Source organism: Lactuca sativa, chromosome 6 (assembly GCF_002870075.4).
Source record: "Lactuca sativa cultivar Salinas chromosome 6, Lsat_Salinas_v11, whole genome shotgun sequence".
Classification (NCBI taxonomy): Eukaryota; Viridiplantae; Streptophyta; class Magnoliopsida; order Asterales; family Asteraceae; genus Lactuca; species Lactuca sativa.
Genome location: NC_056628.2, coordinates 155878582 through 155885539, shown reverse-complemented (window position 1 = coordinate 155885539; position 6958 = coordinate 155878582). Strand labels below are relative to the sequence as shown.

The following is a 6958-nucleotide window of genomic DNA, read 5'->3' as shown; positions in this document are numbered from 1 at the left end:
ACTACCACATAATATCATAGAATACTAGCACATAAAGCATAACAAATAGTGGCATACCAGACAATTGTCACAAAGAAATTCATCTCAATTATAATCAACTACTAGCGGGCCGGCATTGGTGTCTTCGACCCACTTCTATTGGAAGGTAACTCACCTCATACTGCCGAAGCTCATCACAAGAAATCCTTAGTTGCTGCCATGGCAACTCCTCGAGCTATCAATACAAAAATATCACCCAATTAGCAATTATGTCCCAACCCATGATCCATAATCCATAATTGGGGTGAAATGACCATTTCACCCCCGACCCATCAAATTTCATACTATAAAATCCATGAAAGCCCATCAATGTCCCAAATTTCCAAATTAGGCCCAAACCCTTACATGGGACTACCCTTTAGAACCCATTTTGTACTTCATAACCCCTAAGGGTCAACCTTGGTCAAATTCAAGTCAAGTCAAGTTCAAAGTCAACATCCAAGTCAAAGTCAAAGTCAACGCTCCAAGTTGACTCAACTCGTCAAGTTGTCCTTAAGCTCGGCGAGTTCCCATAAACCACATAACCGTGACACTATGAATCAAATCGTCAAATTCTACCTTAACTCCGAGTTCTCTCCTTTTCAATAGGATCCGAACACTTCGAATCAAGTCGTCGAGTTCCCCTATGGACTCGCCGAGTTCCTTTAACAGAATTGGGACATACTTGTTTCAACTCGCCGAGTTCCTTGTGAACTCGTCGAGTTCTTCAGTCTGTTAACCATGCTTAATGCATTAAGCCATTTCTCTCGAATCTAATAGCTCCAAACCTCAGGTCCTTTCCATTATGATGTTTGGAAGGGTAAAGTTTCCAACTTTACCCTCAAGAACCATCTACTAAGATTAAAACTCAAACCATAGTTTCTTTAGAGGTGGTTTTGATCCCTTAAGCGCTAAACTCATACTACAACCCACCAACATACAAATCTGATGTCCCAAGGTGGAAAAATCACGTAAAGTTTCCAACTTTATGTTCATGCATGCTAGAAACGCCCTCAAATATCCATCTTTGAGTTCACAATGGACATATTGCATGAATAGGACATGAAGGCCATTAAAGTGTAACACCCTGATCCTCAGGTATTAATATTAACATTTCGGTTTTGGATTTTTGGAAAACCTACTCGGCGAGTTGGCCTCTCTACTCGTCGAGTAGTAGCGGGTTTGGGCGCGAGGTTTAATGATCTACTCGCCGAGTCCATTATGGTACTCGACGAGTAGATGCTGGCAGATGAAACCCTAGATTCCAGGGCCTTGCACCCTATTTAAAGGGTCATTAGCCTCCCTTGGCCTCCCCTTTACAACTCTATACCTCCTTAAAACCCTGATTCGAGTGTAAGTGTGTTCTTGGTGATTTTAAAGCTTGAAGGAGGGATTTGGTGAAGGAATCACTTGAGGGATCAAGCTAGAAGAAGCAAGGGCTCGTGGGGATTCTAGATCTACTTCTGTGGAGCACTTTCTGAAGGTATTAAGCTGTCTCTTGGCTCATTTCCACCCAAAACCCTCTTGTGCATGGATTCTAAGAAAGGGCTTTTGTGTTTAAGCCAAGATCTGAAGTTGTAACTTCAGATCTGAACTCCTTTTGGCCTTAAGATGCATAAAGTTATCAGTTGAGCTTAGCATGTACCTTCCCTCAAGTGTATGACCCCATTCCAAGATTAGATTTGATATTTTAGGGCCTTAAATCCTTGCATGCACGTAAAGTTTGCAACTTTACGTGGAAAGCATGCCTCAGGAGCCTAGATCTGTAGTTTGGAAGCATTGCATGGGTCAAAAAGGGTCTGTATGGCTTGAAATCTGATAGGACTCGGCGAGTCACAGGGGGTGACTCGACGAGTCATTTGAAGGAGCGCATGGACTCGACGAGTTAGATGAACAACTCGGCGAGCCCGATGAATATTACCATGAACTCGGCGAGTTAGATGAACAACTTGGCGAGTCGGATGAAGATTACCTTGAACTCGGCGAGTTGAAGGAATAACTCGGTGAGTCGAGTAAGATTTCCCAATGGTTGGATGTTCGTAGACGTGTCGAGTGTCAAGCCAGGGAACTCGAAGAATGACCTTAGATTATCAATCAAGACCATATGAACTCGACGAGTCACCTCGACGACTCGACGAGTAGATGTTATTCCGGGAAACTCAGCGAGTCCCTAGTTGTACTCGGCGAGTTAAATTAAACATGGACCGTTGACTTGACTTTGGCTGTAGTTGACCAGGATGGACTTTAGGGACATGACTGGATATTGTATGACCCTTTTTAGGCCGTTGCGTGGAGCAGCCCATGGGGTATATTTGGTCGCAGAGTGTCAGTTCAGCATCCGTGACAGGTGAGTTTCTCACCATACCTATGGGTATAAGGCACCAAGGCCGGTGATATTGCCATATTTATACTTATTTTTAGGCAATATTTAAATACATTTTTATTAATAAGTTGGTAATTTATTTAGAATAATGGTACTTATGAGCTTAAATGTTATTTGCAGCCAAAAAGAAGACATTTTGAAGAAAAGGGACTAAAAGCGTTAAAGAAAGAAACTTTGGTAATTAAAAGATTAAAAGAAAAGAAAATCTGGAAAAAGCGTTCACACGACGTGAGACTTAAAGGATTCACGACGTGAAGAGTTGGTTCTAGAAGATATGTACGCGGGTGAAGGAATCCTTGATGGGCACGGTTATCTGGAATTCACGACGTGAATATCTTATTATTCACGACCTGAATTGGTGAAAATCAGCAACTATATAAATCCTTGACCATTACGAATAGAGAGGACTTTTGGCTAGAAGGAGGAGTTCCAGAAGACGATTTTGAGCAGAGAAAAGCTCTGGGGAAAGGCTTTCAACACCAAAAAGAGTGAAGGTCCATAATTTAGTTTATTTTTGTTAATTAAGAACATGTTTCATATCACTTTGATTTGTGTTAGTTTGTTAGTTGCTATGATTAGCAACTGAATCTAGCTACTCTTGTTTAGCTACATGAAGCTTTTAACTTATGAATAACTTAATTTTTATGGATTTATTCAGTTGGTAGAATTGCTTGTGTTTGATTTGTATTACCTAGCATGCTTGTGTTTGTTTCTCTAATTGCTTGATTGCATGTTCTGTGTAGCTTAGTGACCATTAACTGCATGAACTTGTTTACCTAATGATTTAGTGAACATTGAATTGTTAGAGCTAGGATTGACCAATCTTAGTTAGTAATTAGAGTAAATAAGCTTAGTTGTGGTAGAGAACGTGTATTGTGACTATAATTGTGTTTATATAACAAATCTTACATAACATATTTGCATTCATAATTAGTTATGTGTTTAATTGTGTGTGAACATACATAGTTTGACATGAATTAGTTAATTATTGGTAAATTTAGAACTAAATTACTAATACAATTAAAACCAACTTGATAATCCATAATCATTAGCTAGCCATAATGAAGAAGTGGATTCAAACTAGACAAGAGTGTGTTTCTACTCATTGAATTTGATTTAAGTTCGTCTGGTCTTGTAAAATCAGATAAAACCCCCTTTTAAACTTGTTAATAATTAGGTTAATTTAATAGTAAGAAGATTAATTAGTAACACCGTTCCCTGTGATCGACACCCGACTTACCCAAGCTATACTGTAATCTGACCAGGTACACTGCCTATAAGTGCATAGTTAGTTTAAGTTTGTTAGGTTATAAATATTAAAATTAGTGGGTACTTTTGTGCACATCAAGTTTTTGGCACCGTTTCCGGGGAACGACACGTTTATTAGTTTATTTAGTTGCATTAGATTAATCGACCCCTTTTTGTGGAATAAAATCTGCAAAAAAGGTTAATTGGTTATTTATTTTTGTTTATTAGCTTAGCTTAGTTGATTAGCATATAAAAAAAATTGTTTTCTGTCTCTGTCACAGAATTCACCACGTGAGTTTTAATAAAATCACGACGTGAAAGCGGCAATTTCAGTTTTTAGTATTTTCTTATTTTAGTTAAGTTTTACGTTTTTAGTTTAGCGAGTTGCAGGAGTTCATGACCAGAGGCTCAAACACACCCTTGGTGCCACCACTTGAAGATCCCGAGTCTGCAATTCACAAGAAAAAGACGCCCTTACAAGAATTAAAGTCAGCTTTTTCAAGGAAGTCGGGAAAGAAGACAGGAGAGTCAAGTTCATCCTCGAGGCACAAGAGCAATTTTGAGCATTTGGATCATATACCCGTCCAAACCGATTCCGAATACGATACCGAGCCGGAATTTGAAGAACATACGAGCGAACCCGAGAACGAGCCAAGGAACGAGATGGCAGCAATTGAAGAGATGTCCATGGGAGCTTACAAGAAGCGGATCCGAGAAGATGTGGGTCCCGGTTTAGTCCAACCCACAATACATGCCACTGCCACATTCGAGTTGAAGGGGCACATCTTGACTGCACTGAAGGATATCCCATTCTTTGGGAAAGATCATGAGGATGCTTTTAAGCATCTTGATGAAGTCAACGACATTGCGGATTACTTCAATGTCCCAAATGTCAACAGAAACACCGTCTTGCTTAGGATGCTTCCCATCACTTTCAAAGGAGCTGCTAAGGAGTGGTTAAAATCACTTCCACCGGGTACAATTACCACTTGGGCTCAAATGCGTGAGCAATTCCTGGACCAGTTTTGCCCGCCATCCAAGATAGCCAAACTCAAGAAGGCAATAGCCAACTTTGAGCAACAGTCGGGGGAGTCATTATACGAAGCATGGGAGCGGTACAAGGGCTTGCTCATAAATTGCCCTCAGCATGATCTATGATGGGATTAAAACAAATTTTAATCTATGAAGATCGATTAGATCTTGAACAAGTATATGAATATGAAACAGCAAGAACGCAATAAAAATAACAAAGTAGAACGCAATATTAAGAACAAAACAGCTTGAATCAATCGTGTCGAATGATTAAATAAAATCCTTAGAAGAGCTCGATTAAGAACATCAACTGTAAAGGATTAGAAGATTAAAAGAACGATTACAGGAAATATAATACTCTTAATGAATCGCTAAATCGATAATCTCTGCAATCTTAAATCTGAAATCTTAACCTAATATGCATGCAAGCATTTAACTTATATACAATACATAAAAGGCTCACGGTTGGACAGGCCCAAACCGGAGAATACAAGGCTAATCTAACGAGCCCAAAAGACGCAACATCAAAACTATCTTCAGCCCAACAATCTCCCCCTTTGTGTCAATTTTGGAGCGAGACTTTCACTTCTTACTTGGGCCGGCAGCTGAAGCTGGTACCTTCTTCTTCACGGTACTAAACAGACACTTGGTTATTGAGAGGATGGTCTGTCTAAACCGGATGTACCAATTGATCATATCATTGAAGTACTTGATGTCATCAGCCGAATTGTCCTTACACCGCTTGATGATTGATAAGACGTGTTCCAAGCAAGCTGTGGTGTAAAGGTGCTTGTCAGCTAAAGCGAATAGACATTTCTGTCCTTCGGCTCTGGTGAACATCACTGAGTTTCGCCTCGGATCTATCTTACCCATTTGCATTGTGTTTAGATCACTGGCCGATCCCACTGGTGCTACTTTCGGTTTCTTCTTGAAAACAGTGGCGACCTCCTGATCCATTTGGGCAACCTCCATGATGTAGCAAGCCAACATCCTTTTGACATGGTCTAAGATGGGACCATTGTAACGCCCGGGTTTCAGGGCTAAGCATTTTTGTCAATGTAATAGTCTAGGTCAACTCTTGTAACTCTTTTGAAGTAATAAAGATGAAATATTTGAGTATTATGTGAATTATGTGTATTTATGTGCTTATAATTTAATTATAAATGTATAATTAATAAATAATAAAAATAAGCGTCAAAATTAAAGTGTGAGATAAACCCGATATCTCTACATAAAAGTTGTAGAATATGTCTCAAGGTTTCCGTACATATAAAGAACGCCGAAATCCGAGTTATAACGAAGAAGTTATGACCCGTCGAAGTTTTACGGCAAAACCGGCACGGCACCGGGAAGCGTGAATAGTGAATTTACGATAGAGCGAGATTTAGCCTTAATGATCTAAACGAAAGTCGTAGAATATGTTAAACTAAGAACATCGATAAAAAGAACGCCCAAATCTGACTTCGTATGAAGAAGTTATGAGATTTTAAACAGACCAATCCTGTCCCGGCTTGTTAAAAATATAACTTTAAAAATAAAGTCAAAATTAGCCGACGGAGTCTAAACGAAAGTTGTAGAGTACATCTTCACCTACGCGTGGATATAAAGAACATCAAAAACGGAGTTCGTATGAACAAGTTACAAATTATAATAGCATATTTACGTATTAAAATAAAGTATAAATCATGTATACGTACACATATATATACATATGTATATATCATTAGAAAGGTATCGACGATGCGGTCATTATAAGACTAATGTTGAGTTCTTTCGACATTAGTTTAGTACAAATATCATTAAATCCATTTATAATAGTATTATAGAGGGGTGTTTAGTTGTTTATATAACTAAAAGGTCATTAAGTAATTATGGAGGGTAGTTTTTGAAAATTCAATTAGTATAAATAAGAGCCTTGGGCTCTCATATTTCTTGCACCATTCTCTTGATTCAAGAGTCTTTCTCTCCTTATCCCCCGAGCATTTCGGTCCCTCGTGATTCGACTTCTCTTTCTGTAGCTTAGTATAGTAAGGTGAGCGCTGAAGCGCTGCACGAATCTTTCTTAGAAAGATTCAGCGACGAAGTTCTGCCCCTGCAGAGCCCGACTCCTAGCTAAAACCCCCTTGTAAGTAAGTTATGTTTATCTTATTTTAACATAGCTTATATTTAAAATTAGTATTGTTATTATGAACTTATAATAAATATTTGAGCTATTATTATAACTTATATAAGTGTCGTTATAATATTTTTTTAACTACTCGCGGTACGGGGAATCTG

General features: G+C 38.8%; 1 non-coding gene across 1 annotated transcript; it reads right to left on the bottom strand.

Annotated features, from left to right (window-relative positions):
- Positions 1–4696: 4696 nt before the first annotated feature.
- On the bottom strand, positions 4697–4803 carry LOC111901243 (small nucleolar RNA R71). Its single transcript, XR_002853451.2, has one exon. It is a non-coding gene; the product is annotated as a small nucleolar RNA R71 (small nucleolar RNA).
- Positions 4804–6958: the final 2155 nt, after the last annotated feature.